This window comes from Crotalus tigris, unplaced genomic scaffold (genome assembly GCF_016545835.1).
Source record: "Crotalus tigris isolate CLP2741 ecotype Arizona unplaced genomic scaffold, ASM1654583v1 scf7180000024372.1857965, whole genome shotgun sequence".
NCBI lineage: Eukaryota > Metazoa > Chordata > Lepidosauria > Squamata > Viperidae > Crotalus > Crotalus tigris.
Window position 1 is genome coordinate 1,781,796 of NW_024100542.1, and position 22,375 is coordinate 1,804,170.

General features: G+C 36.2%; 1 long non-coding RNA gene across 1 annotated transcript in view; it reads left to right on the forward strand.

Moving 5' to 3' along the window:
• Positions 1-222: 222 nt before the first annotated feature.
• Positions 223-22,375, forward strand: part of LOC120301242 — a 60,563-nt gene continuing 38,410 nt past the window's right edge. Inside the window, exon 1 of the long non-coding RNA XR_005554847.1 lies at positions 223-308. This is a non-coding gene — a long non-coding RNA (uncharacterized LOC120301242). The remainder of the gene's footprint in view (positions 309-22,375) is intronic.

Here is a 22,375-nt window from a genome sequence, read left to right on the forward strand (position 1 = left end):
TAAAATTCTATCGTTTGTAAGGGTTGCTTTAGTGATATCTTCTTATTTAATTTACCAATTACAGGAGCTTGACAAGGAGTGTTCTAAATAGCTTCACTGTCCCACAAATGGCCCTTCCCACAATATCCCAGCTTATACAATTAATAATAGGCAGAGACAGCACTTTCGTACATACCACCATATGTTCAGAAATCCTACATCCCTATATAAACAGGGGAGGCACTCTTTTATATGTGTATATTAGGTGTGGACCTACTGAATGAACTACTCCATGGAGTTTTCCACCTGCCAGCAAAAGTACTAACCAAGTAAGACATTTTTCTTTTGTTGATCTCATCAATGATTGCATTCTTAGCTTTCAATGCAGCCAGCATCTGTTCATAAAGTATATTCAATGATTGCAATCAATGAGACTTAAGCACATGGTTTAAATACTTAAATTTCATTGATTTGATGGGGATTTAAATACGGCTAATTTTCTCTGGATTGGATAATTTTTGAGGATAATGTTATTCTCAAAAGGAAATAATTCCATTTTCTTTTGAGGAGAGGATGAAATTATGCCTCTGTAATTCATTTAGTTGGTATAAACATTTCATTACATGTTCTTGTTATTTTTCAGATTTGGAAACTGCTTACTATAGCTAGTTTGCTGTTTTCCATTCTTTGTGTACAATAAATATGCTATGATTGGAACTAAAGAGTGGGGGGGTTGTTATTGTTATTGGTCTGAACCTTATCAGCCATAACAAAGATTTATTGTTTGGGGTCTTAGTAAGAACATTCCTGGCACTAATATGCGGAAACTCAACAAAGTTTTGTCTTTCATGAAAAGGCAGCAAATTATTACTAATTATTTTTACTGACATGTATGGGGAAACATGTTTGTATTTTTTTTTATCTCAAGGAACAATGTAACTGAGCTGGATTTAGCTACACCAACAAGGAACAAGCCTTTCTGAGGCATGAAAATGTTATTGCCAGATTACCTTGCTGAAAACATGATCTTCCATATATGGAGAATTTTGGAGCTTTGACTGAAAAAGATCCTATTGGATTCCTAGTACCCTACTGTTTTCAGATAGCTGAGAGAATCCAGAAGCAATTCCAAATGCAAAAGAGAGGGTATGAACAAACTCATAGATTCATACTTCAAGTTACTAGAGAACCAAAACATTTAGTATCCAGAAATCATACAGTGACATAAGTATTCAATTTGATCTCTGACATTATCTTTTCAAGAGTGTCCTCCTTTCTTTCTAGAATTCAAATAAAATTTTATCCTTGATTTGTTCCTTGATTTGGCACAATAAATGACAGCCCAATACATATATGTCACATTTAGAGAGTTTCAAAGCATCAGAGCTTGAAGAACATAATATACACTCAATGTTCAAATTCAGAATTGCCTGGTCATCACCCTGTAGCTACTGGAAGGTCATTCAGAGAAATGCAGAGAGGCATAAAGAAAAAAAAAACAGTCAATGAATTTCAAAACTTCTGCCAATCATTTATAACCCTTCTATTTATATCTTGTTTTTCTACAATTTATAAGCAGAGCTTCTTACCTTATGAAATATATAAAACGTAAGTGCCATTATAACTATACAACAGCTTCAAAAACTCAAAAGCTCAAAAACCAAAGTCTGCAATCTTTCAAGGAAGCATAAAGTAAAAGTAATGAAGTTTTTAATTAACCTGGCAGCTGTTGGAAGATGAATTCTGCCAAGCATGATCCTGATTTGCCTTGCTGACATCTTTCTCCTGTCAAGGTGGAAGAAGTCACAAAAAGTTCCTTGACCTGAATCAACCAGGAAATATTTAGCCAAGAAGGTGAATGTAATGAAAACGTGTGTGGGGGGGGGGATGAGTAGCCATCCCCTGGAGTTTTCAGTAATAATAGTGCTATTGTCATTCCTGATTTTAAATAATTGCTAGAAAATTTCTCCTTTTGGAAAAGATCTCAAAAACTTACCCAGTTACCTTGCGCATACAATTTGGTAGTGCTTTTAAAAGGCAATTTGTGCCCATAAAAACATTCCTCATGACTTAATTTTATATACAAATCCCTTTTCCCCCTCCTCCTATCATGTAGTTCATGCCACTTTTAGAAAAGATGTTCTTTTTGATCACTGTATTTTAAAAGTTGAAGCTCTAAACCATTTTATGCTTCTATTTGAACACTAAAAGCTTACCTAATTGATGATAACCTTTGGATTTCACATTTAGTTTATTTCAGGTACTCATATCAGAAGACATAATCCAAAGTCCTATCTCCTAAAACTCCTAAGAACATGTTCATGAAAGAGAATGTGAGATCTGAGTATAGCCTTCAAAATAGATTAAATGATGAAATGACAATTTAATGTTCCCAAGAGAAAAACAGCATGTGAGAATTCAAAACTAGTACAAAGGATGACTCTTAGTTATAACTTTCAATATAGATAGAGGCTGGAGAGCCAAGAAGGCTGCATACTGTATTATGAGACAAACTGAAATTTATATTGCTCACTTGAGATGCTATTAGGGCTGATGCGGCATGGAGATTAAGGTTTTGTGTTCAAGTGTATGCCTGGCTATGCAAGTTCCTTTGAGCATTTATTATCTTTCACCCCAACCTATCTAATGGCACTGTTATTGCGAGAGGAAAAAATGGAGTGACACATTTGTCACCATGCATTTTTGAAAGAAAGGCAGAATATAAACCTAACAAATAAATTACTTTAGCTATCCAACTTCTTACAAAGATGAAGCTGGTGGATACACAACACAAACTCTTTGGGGTACCTGGCATCTATTGGTGAAATTTTTTTCTTTGGCTGTTTAAACTGCTTTATTATGCTTTGATCATTTCTTAAAGATCCAGTTGTTCTCCCAGACTTTTGCCTAGTATTAATGGAGCTCTTGTGGGATGTGTTTTGTGTGTTATTGTTAGACTACCACCTTCTTATTGTTCTTTTTAAAGTCCTTTATTTTGTTTTTGATTTATCATATTTTATTTTTGTTTTTACATTGCGAGCTGCCCAGCATTATCTGGAGTGGGCTGGCATCTACATTGAATAATTTCAATTAAATTACATTTTTGTTCCTATATACACACTCAGCTGTAGATATCACAGTTGCAGTGGCAGCAATAGTTCCTCCATTGTTTCCTCCTTGATTTACTTCCTTTTTCACTATCTCCTTGATGGTCTTTAGAAGAATGCTCAAAACAAAGCTTCTAGAATTATCTAGGGTAGTGGTAGCGAACCTATGGCATGGGTGCCAGAGGGGGCACTCAGAACTCTCTCTGTGGGCACAGGCAGTGTTGCCCCAGTCTTAGGCCTGCAGCTGGGTTTTATAAAACCTTTTTGCTTTAGGCCTCCACCGCTGTGTGCAAAAAAATAAAAGATTCAATCAATCAGTCAATTTCAACTTCTCGTAGAAAAAAAAATCTTGCAAAGTTGGAATTGATTGATTGAACTTTTTAGTCCCACCCAGTTTGCTGTTACCACCATAGCCACTCCTAGCCAATGGGCCACACCCAGCTAATGGGCCACACCCACCCGGCACCCGACGATGCATAAGTGGGTTTTGGGTTGCAATTTGGGCACTCAGTGTCTAAAAGGTTCGCCATCACTGATCTAGGGAATTTTAGCCTTTTATCTTTATATTTACCTTATTGTTCTTTCTATCTTGCTTAACTTTGCCCTATAGTTTATTTGGCTTACTCTGTTTTAAGACTTACGATAGATGCTTTATCATAGATGTTTTATTGGTTCTTCATTAAGTAAGTCACTGAGAATTATTTAGACTGGGATGGAATAGAAGTGGAAGAAATAAATATCTTACTAATAGCAATTTTAAGTTCATAGTTATGCTCATCATTACCAAACTGGCAGTGTTCTGTGTACTCTAAGAGCTCATGCATACACCTCCTTGATCTCTCTCTCTCTCTCTTTGAGATGGCTCACTTACCATTTGGTACAAATGTTTCCTCACAGAACAGCCTCCATCTCAGTGACAACTCACTGCTGTAGTGGACTAAAAATGTGAAATAGAATAAAACATTTTAATGCCCATGAAAGAAGAGTATCCTTTAATCATCTGGATGAATGACTGTGATTATTTTTGTCAGCAATTTTTCTGTGGTTGCCAGAGGGACAGAATACCTCCTCAGAATAGACTGTTTTTAGGTACATGTACAGGAGTTCTATTCCACATCTGCCATAAGCACAGAAATCCATGGGCCTTGCAAGATGAAGAAAGAAAAGAAGGAAAACCCAAGTAGGAGAGAGGCAACATTTAGAAAAGAGGAAGGCAAGATTCCCTCTGCAAGTTTTATATTGTCAATGTATTTTGGAAAACTTTTGCTATTGCTACTGCTTTTGCTACTATTAGTAGTAGTGTTATGTAGTATTATGCATCCACATGATCAAAAGCTTAATTTACAGTAGGCACTTATTTCAACAAGTGAAAAAAAAGAAGCATCCAAAATAATCTGAATACTTTATCTTGCAATAACTTTGGGGGGGGGGGATTGTTAAAAATGTACCCTATCTAAAGAATCCAGAAGCCATTCACCTGATTGGGTAGACTAGAATGCTTTGGTTATAATAAAATGATGTCAATCTGAAATTTATTTATAATCATGGACAATCTACAAAATGGAGAAGCAGCACTTAGATTCCTATTAGGCGAATAGGGTACTAAAAGACATGCATTTATCTTGGCATCTTAACAGCCCTCTCCTGCAAAAAGCTTTGTTACTCCATATAGCAGGGTTTCTCTCCCTCTCCCTCTCCCAATGATCAATCAAATGATTAGAGATGGAGTTACAGTTTTATGGACAAGAACAAAGACAAAAATGGAAGAAAAATGGAAGCCAATAAAAGGCGATTCCGCAATTCTATAACACACTTTTTCTTTCAAAAATCCTGCCATAAATAGCAATCAAAGGAAAAGAGAACTCAGATGGTAAATTATGGATGTAAGAATTTCTACAGTAAGATTTTTCAATATTCACAGTTAATTATTTTTTACCATTTATAAAATGCAGATTCCCTATTTCTGTCTTTTAATATATTAAAGCGATATTTTGTTGTTGTTGGGATACTTTTATTATTATCATTTTGGTTGAGGAGAAATCTATGAATTTTACATCTTAATATCTTAGGAGACTAACAAATGCTTTTTTAAATTTGGCTGGAAAATAAAATGGTTATGTTACCAAAGTATGTATTGATTGGAAAATACTAGCTCAGTCTAGAGATAATTTTGATCTTTGTATTCTTGGCAAGCTCATCTTTCCTGGAATAAATGACCTTCATAATACTATGTATAATCTTCTCAGATCTTTTAAAAAAATTCAATATGATTTAATAGCTAGTTTCTAGCTTTTGCATGGTAACATAACATGACAGCAATGTCTGAAATGCAAAAACGTTCTCCAGGAATCAAATATAGTGTAATGACTTTACATATCTAAGATGGTGGCACCTGGATTGGCTGCAGCTACATTGGCTCTAGAAGGTGAAAGGTTTTGGAGGGATATAAGGAATATAGGCCACATGATCAGGAAGGTTTTAATGTGTTTGAGCAAAGAAGTGGGACTAAACTAATATACGACCAACAATCTTTGCTGATATAGCTAGTTTTTAGCTGTTTTGGAACTGTTGGTGAGACCGTTAAAAGTCCCGTGTGCTGTTTGAAATTGTTCTGCTGGCAGCAAGATCTGACTGCTGGCACAGTGACGGATTCAATTGCAAATCAGGACTGTTTCCAAAGGAGGCGGAGGAGGAGAGGTCCGGGGCTTATGGAGCAAAGGAATTGGATGAGACTGCCCAGAGGAAGGGAGAGAGGCTTTTGGAGGAGTTGGAGGCAGTAGTAGAAGCAGTGTGCTCCAGGGACAAAAAGGAGTGAAGCCCCTCTAAGGAAAAGATGGAAGGATCAGAAAAAGGAAAGGAGGCGAGGTTGTGGTGCAGGAATACAAGCTAATTTGAGGGCTAATCCACATGGAGCTCCATTTCCATCTGTCCTGTTTGCCATCATTCGCTCCCTAGAGCAGAGGTCCCCAGGGATCGGTTAAATGGAAAGAGGTTTTTCCCCATACCAGAGGGGGCATGGTTTTGTTTGCTGGCAGCATCCTGTGGATGGGGGTTTCCTTGTTTGTGCCGACCAGTTGCTGGCATGATGCAGCCCGGTACTGGTCCACAGACTGGGGGTTGGTGACCCCTGCCCTAGAGACTAAAATGGATGTTTTGAAACTTGAGCTGGCCACAAACAAGGAGTGTATATCAGAGGTGGTGACCCTTTGAGAGCTGTATGCAATGAAATTTCATTTTGATATATGCCAGTTGATGTACATTCAAAGTGACAATAAAGTTGTTGTTGTTGTTGTTGTTATATTGCATTCTTCTGCAACTGCTAAATGATATCTAAGAAACATGGTCATCACTGATTGTAGGAAACATCAAACAAGAGCTTCAGAAATACAAATGTTTTATTTAGAGAAATCTAAGAAATGCCTAACTCGTCATTGATTCTCAGTAAGCTTGGCCACTGATAGCCTTTGCTTGTCTGCTAACTACTTAGGGAACAAATGAATGATGAAGTTCCACTTTACCCCATTTCAGAATCCTGCAGGTGAAAAATAAATCCCTACAATCCTGCAGATAGGATATAAATCCCATAGATTCATTCCACTCTTTATATTCTAAAATATGTTAATATTATTTTAATAATTACTTGTTATTCTTTTATAATATTGTAACTGTTTTATCTACTTACTGTTTTATTCAATTCTGTGTCACTCAGAGATACTTTGTGTGATGGATGGCCATACAAATTAGATGATAGATAGATAGATAGATAGATAGATAGATAGATAGATAGATAGATAGATAGATAGGTAGATAGACGGGCAGGCAGGCGGGCAGGCAGATATAACTGGGCAGGTACATACACAGATCAACAGAAGCAGCAGCCAATTAAAATAATTTAATTGATAGTACCATGTGAAACTGCTTTAGATCAGAAAGAAACTCCTGGATCATAGGAATGGTGACCTTAGTGTTGTCTGAAGGAAGGAAGGGAGGGAGGAAGGGAGGAAGGAAGGAAGGAAGGAAGGAAGGAAGGAAGGAAGGAAGGAAGGAAGGAAAAGGAAGGAATCTTTCAACAGACTGTAAGCTCTTACCAGTAGCAATGTTTGAGGAAATCAAGAAAACCAAAGAAAAGCAAAAGATTTTAAGCAAACATAAAATGCATTTGTTTTAAGTTTGCTACAGTAGTTTGTAAATAATCTTAAAGTGCAAAAAAGGGCACTTGTTTTGCACAAAGAATTAAGAGGAACAGGCACAACTGATCAGAGCTGGGTCATGAGGAAAGATTTGCAGTTAGGTTGAAAAATCACCTTTCTTTTCCTTCAGTATTTCAGTAATGCTTGCAACAGTCTCAGTTTGTTTATGTTGTTATCGCCACCTACTACAATTATTTCTCCCAATTTATCCACTACAACATCACAACATGAAAACTAGTACAGAACAATCACCAAATTATTCTTGATTAGCTGGGGTCCCTATAACAGTGCTCTTTATCAGTAATCTAGGAAAGTGATAAAAATAGTAACAGAATGGAAGGTAATTGTACAAGAAAATAGTCACAAATGAACAAAATCAAAAGAAGGTGAATATTTTCACAAATAATTTGTAGGATATCTTTTTCCATCTCTGTGCTTTGCAAAATAACTATTTTTTGTCCCTAAAGTTTAACTGACAATGTTAATTGCAATAGTTCCAGGAAAGGCGGGAACCTCCTGTAAATTGTTACATGTCTTTTTTTTTTTTTTACTGTATTGTTCAGTTAAGAATGCAACTGTACTGGTACCCACTTTGTAAAATTTTCCCAGGGAAAATTGCTTTTGAAAATATTTGCTAGGAACATTTGCATGGTTGTCCTCACTTGAGTAACTGCTTTAGCTACTCACACCAACTGTTGGGATGCAACATCTCCACTCATTGTTTTCAATCAAAATGGCCATAGATTGAAGCAAGCAAATTCATCCGCTTAATGGAGCAGGGTCAACCTCATTGGAACAGTATGACCCATTACTTTTAAGAGCATGGGAAAATAATCCCTATAAAAATATGGTAACTAGTTTAGCTAGCTACTGGAATTCAGCATTTGTGCATTAGCTCCAACTTTCCTTTAAGAAAAGAAACCCAAAAGAAATAGATTTCAAGTCTTGCCAAGATGGTTTTTTTCTTCCCTTTGTCTAACAATTATTACCCAAAATTATTTTCCTTTATCTACCAAAAAATATTAATAGCTCACAAAGGTAAGTACATGCCCATTTCAAGCATCATGCATACTTCTAAGCATTGGTTTGCCCAGTACGTATGCTCATTTGGCAATATACCCTTTTAAGTTTCTTGGAGCTTATTATGAATATTTTTCAGAGTTTTACATGCCACTTTTACCAAACACCCTCTCTCAAATTTACTCAGTAAATATAGTAAATATCAGAAATTTATCCAATAAGCATAGAGATACAAAATAAATATTAGAGATTGGAATGATTTCCTGCTTGGTGATAGCTTTGGACTGAAAAATGTGGGGTATATTCCTAGTCTGTCTTTTGCGGTTATGTTTTTGGTAGGTTGGACTGTATTAACTTTTTGCATGAAGACATGTAAAAAAGGATCTAAGCAGCTCTGTTTTCTCTCTGCTGCCCATTATTTCCTTGCTATCTTCTCTCATTAGTGGACCAATAGTTTCCTTGACTTTTTTCTTGTTTTTTGTATGTTTAAGGATTTATTTATTTTTTTTGACATTTGGTGCAAGTCTTATATCATTCTGAGCCTTAGCTTTTCTGACTTTTGACAATTTGAAAGTTTGGGCTATTTGTTGGTATTCTGCCTTAGTTATGTGCTCCTCTTTCTATTTTTTTTGTATTTTTTGTTTTATGTTTTTTGTGTTTGTATTTACATTGATTTGGAAGTAAACAAAGTTTGTACAATTGCATTCTACAATGACAAGTTTGAATTATAATTATTCAAATATGGTAATATTTTAGAGGTCTCTGGAAACTGTATCGATGATTGGGAAAGTATGTGTCACTCTGGAGGCCCAAGTGGAGATGTTCAACTGAGATCATAACACTAACATATATAAGGGCCGTGGAGGCAGAACCAACACATGTCACCACAAGGTTTGCATTCCTGATAGTTGAACAAAATAATAATAAGAGTCACAGTATCTTTGATTTTCTCCCATCAAACAGTCACAAAACAAATCTATTAATCTCCATTCTTTATCAATAACACCAATGTGGTATTGAAATATACTTTTCAAGTCTTGATGCTTTGTAATAAAAAGTGTGATGCTTCCCACTTTCATTGGGGAATGTGTTTAGGGGAAGAACATTTAATAAAAACACTCTCCTATTTCTCCTGCTTTGTATAATCTCCAGTGCTCTTATGTGGCATCATGTTCAATATTCCAAAACTAAAAATGCCTTGCTTCATCCAGGCATGAACCTTCAGGGAGACTTGAGCATCACCATTTAATTTATCTGGTCACTAGAGCAATTAATCTTTAGATCCTTAAATTTCAAAACAATTCCTAAATCCTCCAATAGTTTCAACAGGAGGATTTGCTTAAACAATGGCATAAAAGATTTTATTAATGACTGATGAAGAAACAAAATAATTGTACTTTGCCAGTTTGATGCACAGCATGTAGCTTGTCCCCCCTGTGGAGTATTGATGCTTCTAACTCAGTTCACAATAGTAATTGAAAAGTCTACCAATGAGTCATATCTGCTTTTTTTCTCTCCCCCATTGGGCATGTTAGGGCTGATTTCTAGGTACAGTAGGTCCCATGGTGAAGCCAAGATGAATTAGGGATGGTGGAGGATGAAAAAGAAGCCATTGCTCAGGAACAAAACCAGGACACAACATACCTATTACATAACATAGATGTCCAAATTATTGCAGAAGATGATTCGAAGCTTATCTATAAATGTGTGAGTATTCCAGAACCTGAAAATACTTGACTGCTCATGGAAATTCTCCAAATGTATCACCTGGAACAATTATAAATATTCCGGAGGATTTCCCAGTTTAAAGCCAATTGTTCTTGATATGGTATTCAATAAGTGAAGCTAAATCCAGATTAAATGAGATTCTTATGATATGACTAGGAAGCAGCAGCATCTATCTGGCACAGGAGTATTCCTGTTCCCTAAAGATAAAATCCATGTCTCTGAATTGCTTTATGAGAAGGCTTCGGGAAGCTTCAATTTGGACCTGACAGTGATTCAATTTAATTTCTGAATCAAATCTACTTCAACTCATGGAATCATGGAATATGATTGGACAGTTCAGGCAAATTGGATTGACAATTGTCACTGGATCACAACCAATCCATACACTTCTAACATTTAGCGATGGCATGAACCAGCATAGCTTTCAAAGTAAATCAACCAGATTACTGGAGAAAGCCTCCTTTCTCCAGGATCAGAGCCATGATGTTTTAAATACTATTCAGTGGAGAACAACTAGTTATATAGGTCTTTCCTTTGATCTTGCACATTGCCTGCAAGATGACTGAAATGCTAACTCTAATGGGTTTTGTGAATATTTTTGCAGTTATTTGAGTCATTGCACAAAGGTACAAACTACATCATTTGCAGTAATTGGCATCATTATGAAAATGACAAATTATTATGTGTGTTAAAATATAATAATATTCTTGAATATTTTAATTTAGCTGCTTTATCTGGACTAATTCAAATAGTGTGGACATGATGTTTTTTTAAGGGGCTACATGAGGTCTGGCAGATGTCTAGTCCATAACCTGGCCTATTTTAGATGCAATCTGCTAAATGGTGGTCTGTTAAAGTTAGATTTCATTGTTGCTATAGAATTTCATTTACAAGTAGAGAGATAAAGAGACATACATACATAACACACAGGGCATACCATAAGTCAGACCATATAGACAATTTATTATGTAAATTGCATTAAATGCTCAGATTGGTTGCCATTTTCATCTAAACATTTATTTGGCACATGATTTTTGAACATTCCCAAGTACATCTGCAACTTCTAATGTGATAGTCTTAAGATTATCTATTGGCCTATGAAGGTTAAGCTTTGGTATACCTTGTGCATATCTGTGCATAAATTACAATTTAAGCCACTGAATTTAATCTCCTATTCAGTGCAAGAATCCAATTAAATAATCTCTGATGACGGCTGTGTAGCTCTCCCTGAACATTAGTAGGTATATTCAAAGGAGGAAGAGACCTTCATCACTTTGGGTAGTTGGATCTATTATTAAACTGCTCTTATTGTAGAGACGTGATTTGCCCCAATACAGGTAATCCTCAATTTACAACAGTCCATTTAATAATGCTTCAAAGTTACAGTAACATCACTGAAAAAAGTGATTTATGACCATATTTCACACAACCATTGCAGCATCCCCATGGTCAAATTCAAATTGTTAGCAACTGGTCTCACATTTATGACAGTTGCAGTGTCCTGGGATCATGTGATCACCTTTTGTGACCTTCTGACAAGCAGTCAATGGATAAACCAGATTCACTTAACAACCATATTACTAACTTAACAACTGCAATGATTCACTTAATAACCATGGCAAGAAAGTCGTAAAATAAGGCAAAACTCACAACAAATGTCTTGCTTAGCAACATAAATTTGGGACTCAATTATGGTTGTATGTCAAGGACTATGTGTATTCCATTATGATCTACTTTCTGACAATTTAAAGCCACTATTTCATACCTTGGCATCTATAATGATAAGGAATACATCTTTATCTTCAAAATAAATCCATTATTCTCTCCTGAATTAAGAAACAAAATAATTCTTTCCATCATGTGATATCCTGAGATTCCAGGGATCTGGAAAAAAGTGCTATCATATCCCCTTTCTTTTCTTCTGAATACTAAACATTTACAATTTCCTTAACCTCGCTACATTGGACTTAGTTTCTTATTCTGGGATTGTCCTAGTTATCCTTCCCCAAATCTGTTTTTTTCCCTCTGAATCCAAATTTGATAACCAGAATTGCATTTGGCTATTTTGGGAAGCAAATCACTTGCTCACTCACATTCAACTACTCTCCCAAGATTTTCCCCTCTTCACAAATATTACCGTCTCTTGTCCTTTATCTGTGTATTTGATTTCTATGTTCTCAAAATATCATTTTGTATTTCTTAGGATTCATTATGTTATTTTCTGGCTATTTCTCTGAAAGATCAAGACAGTTTTGAACTACATTTCAATCAAGTAGGGTATTAACTGTTCACCTCTATTTTCTGTTATTTAAAATTAATATTTTAGATCCACTCCTTCATACAAGTCATTAATAAAATTGCTGGAGAATAGAGAGTCCAGGACTGAACCCTGTGGCATTTGATACAAGAACTCTAATGTGATTCTAAACTGTTGATGAGCATTCTCTGACTTGTGACTTTCAAGTTATTATGCATTCACTTAATTGCCATACCTTCCAGCTCACACTTTATTCCTCCTTACATTGGATAAACTCAACATGAAAAAAATTCAAAATAGAAAAGGAGTTGATTTAGAAACTTATGAAAAAGTAAGGGGCAAGGTTTAGTGCAAGGTCTCCAAAGCACAGAAACAAGAAATATATTAATGTTTTTCATATGCCTTTCATCATTTCTCTGTTCAGGTGGCATGCTGAAATAGTATGGATAACAACATGAGGATTATTATTTTAGCATTGTTGCTTTCCTTTGCCCTCTAGCCTTCTATATGAACTGTATATATGTCAATAAGCCAGAAATTCTGTACACAACAGCTTTCCTTTTTCAAAGTGCTGGGTTTTGCAAGCATAAGAACATATATTCTTCTACTACTTAATGTTTACCTATCTTTGTGTGAATTTCTTGAAACTTATAGAGTCATGTCTACAAAAGCCATTGCATTGATTTCAGATTCATAGTAAAATAGACCATATTTGCTGTGGTGCTAATTAGTGGTGTTTATTTTTTTTAAAAAAAATACAGCTGATATTCATTTGAAATAATTCAGGCTTCATAAGAATATCTGTTCATTAACTGGGAGGTTATCAAACGATGTTATTCAGTAATTAAATTTCCCCATCTTACAGCTCTTGTGAACTCTCCTGACCCAAGTAAAACCTTTCAGAATCTATTAATTCATAGTAAGAGGAAATTATGGATGCTAGGTTGAGGAAGATTGCTCTAATATTGTCTGTTCAAGACACAAACAAAAATATAACTAAGCACAGTTGTCTGTTGAAAAGTCATTTTTTTTCTTGTATGTAGAATTGCAGTGTTATGCTGTTATTCATTAAATTAATGGGCAAAGTTGATTACATTGTGTGCAGTGTACAATAGTGATTGTGAAATATGGGTGGGTGGGAGGACAAACAAGCAATGATTCAGACCTTCAGCCTTTCATGCACATGGAAACAGAAACCCAGTTTTCCTGCTGCGAGTAGTAACAAGAAACAGACTTTTCTTGGGATTACAATGATAACGTAGTCCATCAGTGATTATGTTTGAGATCACTATTGGCACTATTGCTGCCAAACGCAAATTGCTGTTTGCCCAATCAAAAGCTTAATATCTGGGCAATGGGAAGTTTTATTGAGCCACATGGAAAATGTGTTTCCAGACTCTGATTTATATTCTGCTGGCAGTTATCCATGCAAAGTGAAGGAAAACCATCTAAGGATTTCTCTCTTTCAAAAAAAAAAAAAAAAAGCAGCATTGGAAACACATGCATTTGAGTGACTATTAATGGGTGGAAAAAGATGGTTTAGTAGAAAAGGTTTCCTAGTGATCAGATCTGTTTTGACACTCTCTGTCACATAGTAGGTGGACAAACGAGTTGTGGAAACTCACAGACAGAACTAGCTGATGATAATTCTCCCTTGTTGCTCTTCCCTAATAGCCAGTATTTAAGCCATGCTACATTTGATCCAGGAAACAGCATTAGCTTTCAAACCTAATAGCAGAATAGAAGACCATGTTACCAATGGGATTGAGCTCTAGTGATTGCCTAATTGCCACAAAAAAGCCAGATGCTATTTTTGGGTGATGCCTACCAAAGAAACAAGGAGCTTTTATTAAAAATATGTCTTCACCCCATTCCCTACAATGTTGTCCTAAAATCTTCAGATATAAATGCATAATTTATAATTTATAAACACATAATTTGTTTCCACAGACTCATCTTTGCTTATTTAAAAAGAAATAATAGGATTACTTCTTCGTTTTTTGGGGATTTCTTAATGATATAACTCTACTGCTTTACTGCTTTAACACCTGATGACTTTTTCCAATGAAGTCCAATTCATGGTTTAACATTCTTTATTTCTTTGTTTTATTAAATTAATGAGAGCTGCCCAACTCTATTTATTTATTCAATATTTATGCTGTCCATCTCACCTAGAGGTGACTCTGGATAACCTTTAAACTCTATAACAGATTCCAGGTGGCATACCATGAAATCCACCCTCAAACACAATTAAAAACCCAAACATCTTGAAGAGAAACAACTGTTCAATTTTAAAAAAAATACAAATGCATATGTAAAACAGAAATGCAAAACTGAAGCATCTCTATAATTATGACTAGGCAAAGGCTTTGAACATATCTGTTTTACTATTCTACTGTTTGACCAGCATTTGACTGGTATATTAACACCTAAAGCCATGACCTTCATATGCATCATCTTCACCATACACAAAACCTACGATTCTTGACAACTTCCGCCCCAGTGGGATGCTGGAATAGGCTCTTTGCAAATCACAAGACCCCATTTTAAACTTTTGGGAATTTTATAAGCCAGCTGGGGAAGTATTGGCAGCAATGGAGCTGACAGAGTTATTAAACATTTATCATTACACAACTGCCTGTGCCTTTATGTCAGGTATGTCAAACTGCCGGCCTGCAGCCAGGTGCATCATGCGAAACTGCACCCACCCCATTTCCGGCAATGGGGAAAAAGTTGTGATATGTCGCGTGACATCATGTGATGTCATGAGTTTGACATCCCTGCTTTATGTTATGTATAACTATCTCCTAATCTGCAATGATAACAATCTTTTAAATCATAACTTTGCAAAAGAACTTATAGCTGAAGTAAAAGGAAAGGGAAAAACAATAAACCAAGTTCAAGAAAAGACAGTCTCTTACTGGTGGCTCATGTTCAGGGGAAACTGTTTATTTCAACTGGGCAAGAAATTAATATTTCCAAAGAAGCCAACGTAGCTCAGTGACAAAGTTTATTACACTCAATTCAGGCTATTGTGGAAATTGTTAAACTCAGATTAAATGACCCCATCATAGCTAGCACTGGTAAGCTAAACTGTAAGAACCAGTCTTTTGGGGAACAATAACTTTAGCTGACAGACAATATGAGTGCTCTCTGTATGTAAATATTTATATTCCCCTATTTATATAAATTTATTTGCATTGGGATACAGTTTACATTAATGTACCATATTGCAAATGAGAGTGGAGCTGTTCATTGGAAATGATGGATTTCCTTTTCCTTTCCACCAAAACTCTAAGTCAGACAAAACAGAGTAATTAGCCCACCAACTTTTCCATCTGTTCTGTCAGAGCTCAGGAAGATGGGCAGAATGACAAATCACTGTGACCTAGTAAGGTGCTCCCACTGAGATGAACATTTTTAGCACAGGCAGAGCAAAAATGTGTAGTGCAAGTTCTTAAGATATGCTTTGTATATGGCAAATTATAACCACAAAGACAGGCTGAGAGCTTAAATACTGCAACTTGCTAAAAGAGTACTGTGAATAAATGGCAGTTTAATTATCTAATTTCTGATTGTTACTCAAATAGCTTTCTGGATGTTCCTTATTTTCAGTCATTTGCAGCAGTTTAGGTAATGGAAATAGAAATTCTCTCGGGATATAGAAATGCAGCTATAGCAATGTAACTAATCAGGTTTGTACAAATTACATCCCACTGATTTGAGCACAGCCATGTACTGTATTGCACTGTAACATGCCAGGTGTTTGACAAATTTTTACTACTGTATAAGAGATGGAACTTAACAATCATAATAATCATAATATATGTATGATCTTATAATCCTTCCTGAAAGAGCAGTGTATTGTGATGACTCCCCCCAGACACCTCTCTAGATATCACCATGAAGGAGGATGAACCAGTTCCAGGCACATCTGGAGTGGAGTTGGTCAATGGCTGCAAGCAGCTGTCTGAGAAGGATTTGGCTACAGCACAGCTACAGCAAGACAGCCCTGAGGTGGAGAAAGCATGCAGCTGCAGTCAGTGATGAGGAAGAGAAGCTGCCTTCTGCACCTAATCCAAGAACACATAGGACAGAAAAAGGCAGGAGCAGAGAAGGTCAGCCCAGTTACTCATGAGGAGAAAGTCCCACCCTTCTTGATGGGCTGCATCAGAAGCTAGCTATTTAGCACAGCAGACAGATGGAAGTGATGCTGGGAACGTATTCGTTTTCTAACTGTGCGTTTTCTGGTCATTGTGATTCTTACTTTGCTTTCAATTGACACCATGCCTTGACTTGGATTGTGACTTGTGAACTCTGGATTTTTCTTGCCTCATGAACTCTCTTGTGTTGTGGATTTAATTTTGCCTGGTGGGTTTATTTTGATTGGGAACCTTTCAAGTGCCTAGTGGACTCATTGACCATTGCTCTGTGGACTAGTATTGGTCTGCTTGTGGATGGTATTAATTGGCAAAGTTCTGGGTTTTTGCTGAAGGGAATTGCTGGGTAATATTAATAAACCCATTAAACCATAGTTACCTCGTGTGTGTGTGTGTGTGTGTGTGTGTGTGTGTGTGTGTGAGAGAGAGAGAGAGAGAGAGAGAGAGTAGGACAACACATGTATTTGGAAACAATAATGATGTAGAAATATAGGTAGTCCTTGACTTATGGCCACAACTGAGCACAAAATTTATGTTGAGAAATTTAAGTGAGTTTTGTCCCATTTTACAACTTTTCTTGGCACATTTATTAAATGAATCATTGCAGTTGTTAGTAACATGGTTGTTAAATGAATCTGGCTTCCCCAATTGACTTTACTTGTCAAAAATCACAAAAGGTGACCCCGGAACACTGCAACTGTCATAAATATGAACCAGCTGTCAAACATCTAAATGTAAATCATGTGACCAGGGGATGTTGCAACAGTCATAAGTTTGAAAGATGGTTGTAAGTCACTTTTTTCTGTGCTATTGTAACTTTGAATGGTCACTAAACAAACTGTTGTAAGCCAAGGACTACCTGTACAAAAGAAAATAGAAGAGCAATCAGGAAATACTTCTTACTTGTTTCTTATACTGGCCAATCAGAAACCCATAGAATATACAGAAGTATGATATAAAAAAACAAGAATTAATAAGTAGAACAACTTAGACATCAGAAAAGTTAAAAAAGAAAAATTATAAGAGAGTCATGTTGGAAAAGGAGATGTCAAAATTCACTATATATATAAAACTTCTAGTTAATTCTCTAAGATCAACTGAAAAAAAAAACTTCATCGAAAAGATCTAATAATAGTTGTTCCAAGGAATATGAATATATAGTCATGGACATATGATTGCTATCAAATGGAGACATCAAATATCAGCACTATAGCTTTCATATGGCTTTTGAAAATTATAGTAAGAGTTTAGAGATTTCTAGCCCATGTTATAAAAACAAACATTATTATAATTGAGATTTAGGAATAGTTACATCACAACATGAGGTTGAAATTATGAAGATGTGACCTTCTTTAATTGGATGCTTAAGGGAAATAATGAATAAAGTAGAGCAACTAGAGTTGGTGAAAAAAAAGTGTAGAAATGCATTTATACCTACCCATCATAGTATTCCTTTTCAAGATCAGCAGTGTTATACCATATGCAAATAGAAAGTTACAAATAATAAGTCAAAGAAATTAAAGAGAAAAAAAATCAAATTTAGACCAATAATATTTACATTACATTGCTCCATATTTTCCTCTCCTTGCAAAGCATATTTGCTTCAACTATATTCTCTCCAACAAAATCATCTCAACATGCATATTTATTTTCACAATGGTTGCTCACTTTTGTATTTAATTCAGAAACCATTCATTCTTAACTTCGTATTGTTTAATTATACCTCTTAAGTGCTCTATTATTTTTGCTTTTGACTTTTTTATGCTTCTTCTGACATATCCAACTTTTATTTCCATGATGTTCTGATACACTGAGATTTGTCAATTACTCTTTCCATCAGCATTTGTATAACTTAAAATGTTACCACCAAAACACAAAGATTCATCTACTTTCTCTAGTTTTTGGTCATTGATTTATAATTTGCAATTGTTAATTTTCCATGTCAAATATAGACACTGTGGTTTTAATACATTAATTTCCGGATCCTGTTGTATCATACAATCTATCTAAGATTTGCCACTAATTAGTCAGTCAATATCACAGTATGATCTGCATACAAAACTACACATACATTAACTTTTATAACCAATATGATTCCATATCAGCACAAGCATTCTTTATACTTTTTCTTAATATCCTTTATTGCTCCCATAAGTCTTGGGTAATCATTTGATCTTTCATTTGCAAATAAAAATATTACACTTCTACATACTGCTGACTGCCAAGATGGTATGATAATAGATCCAAATTCACCCTAATGACCTCAAAGCCATTTCCCATATGTTTTCTTCACCTCCTGAAATTGAACAGTTGCCAGCTATGGTGTGCTCCAAACTGACTAGACAGCCTTACTATTAAATGCAATCTGTTCTTCTAAATAGGGATTAATTCACTTTTACTTGAAAGAAAGAGGCTCCCGTTTCATTGTCTACATGTGCTGTGATGATAAAATTGCCACATATTAAGAAATAATAATTATTAAAAACTATTAAATACATAGAGGGAGCATACTGCCATGATGAAATCTCCTTTGGTCCTGCTAATACCAGTTGGCAAGATTGGAAACAAATTAATTTATTTTTGGAAGACAATATTTTGTTTTTTCAGCTTTGGGGGAGGAAAGATTACAAAACATAGCAAACATCAGTTGAAAATAATGATAAATAAAAATGTTGGCATAGAAAACAATATTTGTTCTTCCAAAGGGCATTTATGGTATGCTGCCCTTTTATGTTAGGTATGGATTTTTCATGGGGATTGGGTATTAGAATTCTGGAGGCCTGTTTATGATTGTTTGCTGGGATGGATATAGGGAATGAGGAGAGAGAGGCTAGAGAATGCAGAAACAAGAATGCTTATTTGTTTTTATAATGTTAATCCTGAAAGATTGAAGACTCTTTAACTGATTGCAACTTCATGAACCTATTGGTGGATCTGCTGGAGTGAAATGGGAATCATCTCAAGCTGCTTCAGTCCATTCTCATGGTAACGTTGGAGGGGTTGAGGCAAATACCAATGGATAGTTGAGCGAGATCATGGCATATTGCAAAAGCCACTGTTAATGTACTGGTCAGGCTTACAGATAGTCCTTGACTTACAACTATTCATTTAATGACTATTCAAAGTTACAATAGTGCGGAAAGTACTATTGTAAGTAACATGGACAGTTTTCATACTTAAAGACCGCTGCAGTATCCCCATGGTTATGTGATCAAAATTTGGATGTATGGCAAATGGCATGTATTTATGACAGTTGCAGTGTCCTGGGGTCATGTGATCACTTATGACAAACAAAGTCAATGGGGAAGCCAGATTCACTCAATAACCATGTTACTAACTTAACAACTCCAGAGAGTCACTCAACAACTGTGGCAGGAAAGGTTGTAAAATGGGACAAAGTTTACTTAACAACAATCTTGCTTAGCAATGGAAATTTTGGGCTCAATTGTGGTCATATGTCGAGGACTACCTGTACTTACACCTGTACTTACATAGTCAATGCTTCTTTCAAGTGTACAGGTTTCCTTGTTTGTGTGACAGCCATGACCTTTTTTGGGGTATATTTTAACATTTGTAGCTAAACTGACTTAATGGAAGAATACTAAAGTTGAACTTTACACAGCTATATTAAGCATACCTTGGGGATTTTAAAGAGGCCTTTGGAAAGAAATTTGCTAAGAAGTAAAAATCCATAGTGACCTTGCCATTTGGGACATTGCAGTAGAAGGGCTTTGTACTTTTATACAGTGTGGCATATGGGTTTTAGCAGCCTGGCATAACTGCTGTTCTGCGGGCATGAGCCAGCCACTGGAGTGAATAATAAAAGGGGAAAAGGAAAGTAACTTTTGGTCTTGAAGGTCAAATGCACTGTCATGAAGGCTGATGGGCTGACTGGCTGCTAGTCAACGCTAGTCCCATTGCTCCAACCTGCTATACAGGTGTGGGGAACTAGAGAACCCTTCTGGGAGATATGCTGTTGATCTAACCTAAAACCTGGAGACAGAGAAGAGGAGAAGACAGAAATAGAAGAGAAGGAGAAAGAAACAAGAGGAAAAAGTCTATGCATAGAGTGCTTGAGAAAAAAGCTGGAGAGAGAAGTTAAGTGCTCAGAGCAATTATAGCATCCTGGCTGGGAAGAAAGAAGGAAGGTCTAGAGATGGCTTGCCTGAAAGAAGGGAAGTGAAGAATCAGAGGGACAACAGCTCCATTCAAGACCAAGAGAGGGACAATGGCTTCACCCAAGACCCAAGAGGAAAAGTAGATCTGCTCTTGAGGATGAAACTCTGGGCTCTGGGGGAGATCTGAGTAGAAGATCCTGAGAGGTTCTTACCCCAACAGAAAAGCAGTAATTCTTCAGCAGGAGAGAAAGTCAAGACACATGGAGTAAATTCCAGCCTATTCCTTTAATTTCAGTCTCTCTCTCTCTCTCTCTCTCTCTCTCTCTCTCTCTCTCTCTCTCTCTCTCTCTCTCTCTCTCTCTCTCTCTCTCTCTCTCTCTCTCTCCCCCTCTCTCTCCTGACAAGCCAAGAAATGGAGGAGGGAGATGAAGAGAAAGGGTGAAGAAGTGGGATAGACTCTGGAAGGGAGGCTTAGGTGGAAACTTGACACTGGGAGAATACTAGTACTGGGTTGCAAGTAATGTAAATATTTGCTGTAAATAATGTCACTGTTTACAGTAAGAGGCACAAAAGCCTCCACTGTCTTATTCTTCTATGGCAGTTGCCACCTTGCAAGTAGTGCACTTCCAGTTCAAAGAAGCCTGTCACACTGTGACACCCAGCAAACTATTGACTTCTCACAATGTAATTGTTTCTGTAAGCAAGAAATACGTCATAGGATCTTTGAAAAGGGGAAGATCAAAATAACACTGCCTATATGTGCAAGGAATCTTGCCCACAGCCTCTAATGTTTAAAAAAGATGTCTTTATGTGGAAGAATAAAAATTGGTCAGACGACAACCAGCTACTGAGGATTCTCTCTGCTGGATCTCAGGGTATCATCAGAGATATCACTTCCATCAATGTTTATAAATACAATGAACACAATGTTACTAACTGGTTATGTCATTCATGAGACGCACATGAAAGAAGTGGCAATCATTCCTCAAGCCACATCTTTTGTCGGAAAGTGTTATATCGAAATTAGCACTTGAAATTTTGTTCAGAAGGTTGTAGGAAGGACACCAGAGAATATGCAGAGCTCTGTAATGAGTGAGATGCATAAATTAGATTGGAAATAAAATGAATGTTGTAGAAACAATCCCATTGTTATGCAAAAGCTCATTTAGTTTCAGTCCTAGAATAGTTGCTTCCTTAGAGAAGGGTGGTTTCTAATCTCATAGCTAGAAAGAATATTCTGTTTTATAAAAAAATCAGTATTATCAATTTGATCAATTTATTATTTGGTTGAGGATATCAAAATGGTCAGAAAATTTCCATTTCTGAAAAATGAATATGCACTTTCAAGCATTTTGTTTATCTGTTATGCTCTTTTTTCATTCATTCTTTGACAAAGTGACTAAATTAGTAGACTAGCAAAATGCTGTGCACATAGTATACTGAGACTTCAGCAAGGCATTCAACAATGTAAACCACAACCTACTTCTTCATAAGCTAGAAAAATGTGGGATAGACAGCAACACCACCAGATGGATTTGTAACTGGCTGACAAACTGCACTCAATGAGTTGTCCTTAATGGTACTGTATCTACATGGAGGGAAGTAAGCAGTAGGGGGTCCACAAGGATCTGTCTTAGGCCCAGTATTCTTCAATATCTTCATAAATGACTTAGATGAGGGAATAGAGGGGGAACTCATCAAATTTGCAGATGACACTAAGCTGGCAGAAATACTGTAGCTAATACCCAGAGGGCAAGCTCAGGATCCAAAAAGATCTTGACAGACTTGAACAATGGGCCCTATCTAACAAAATGAA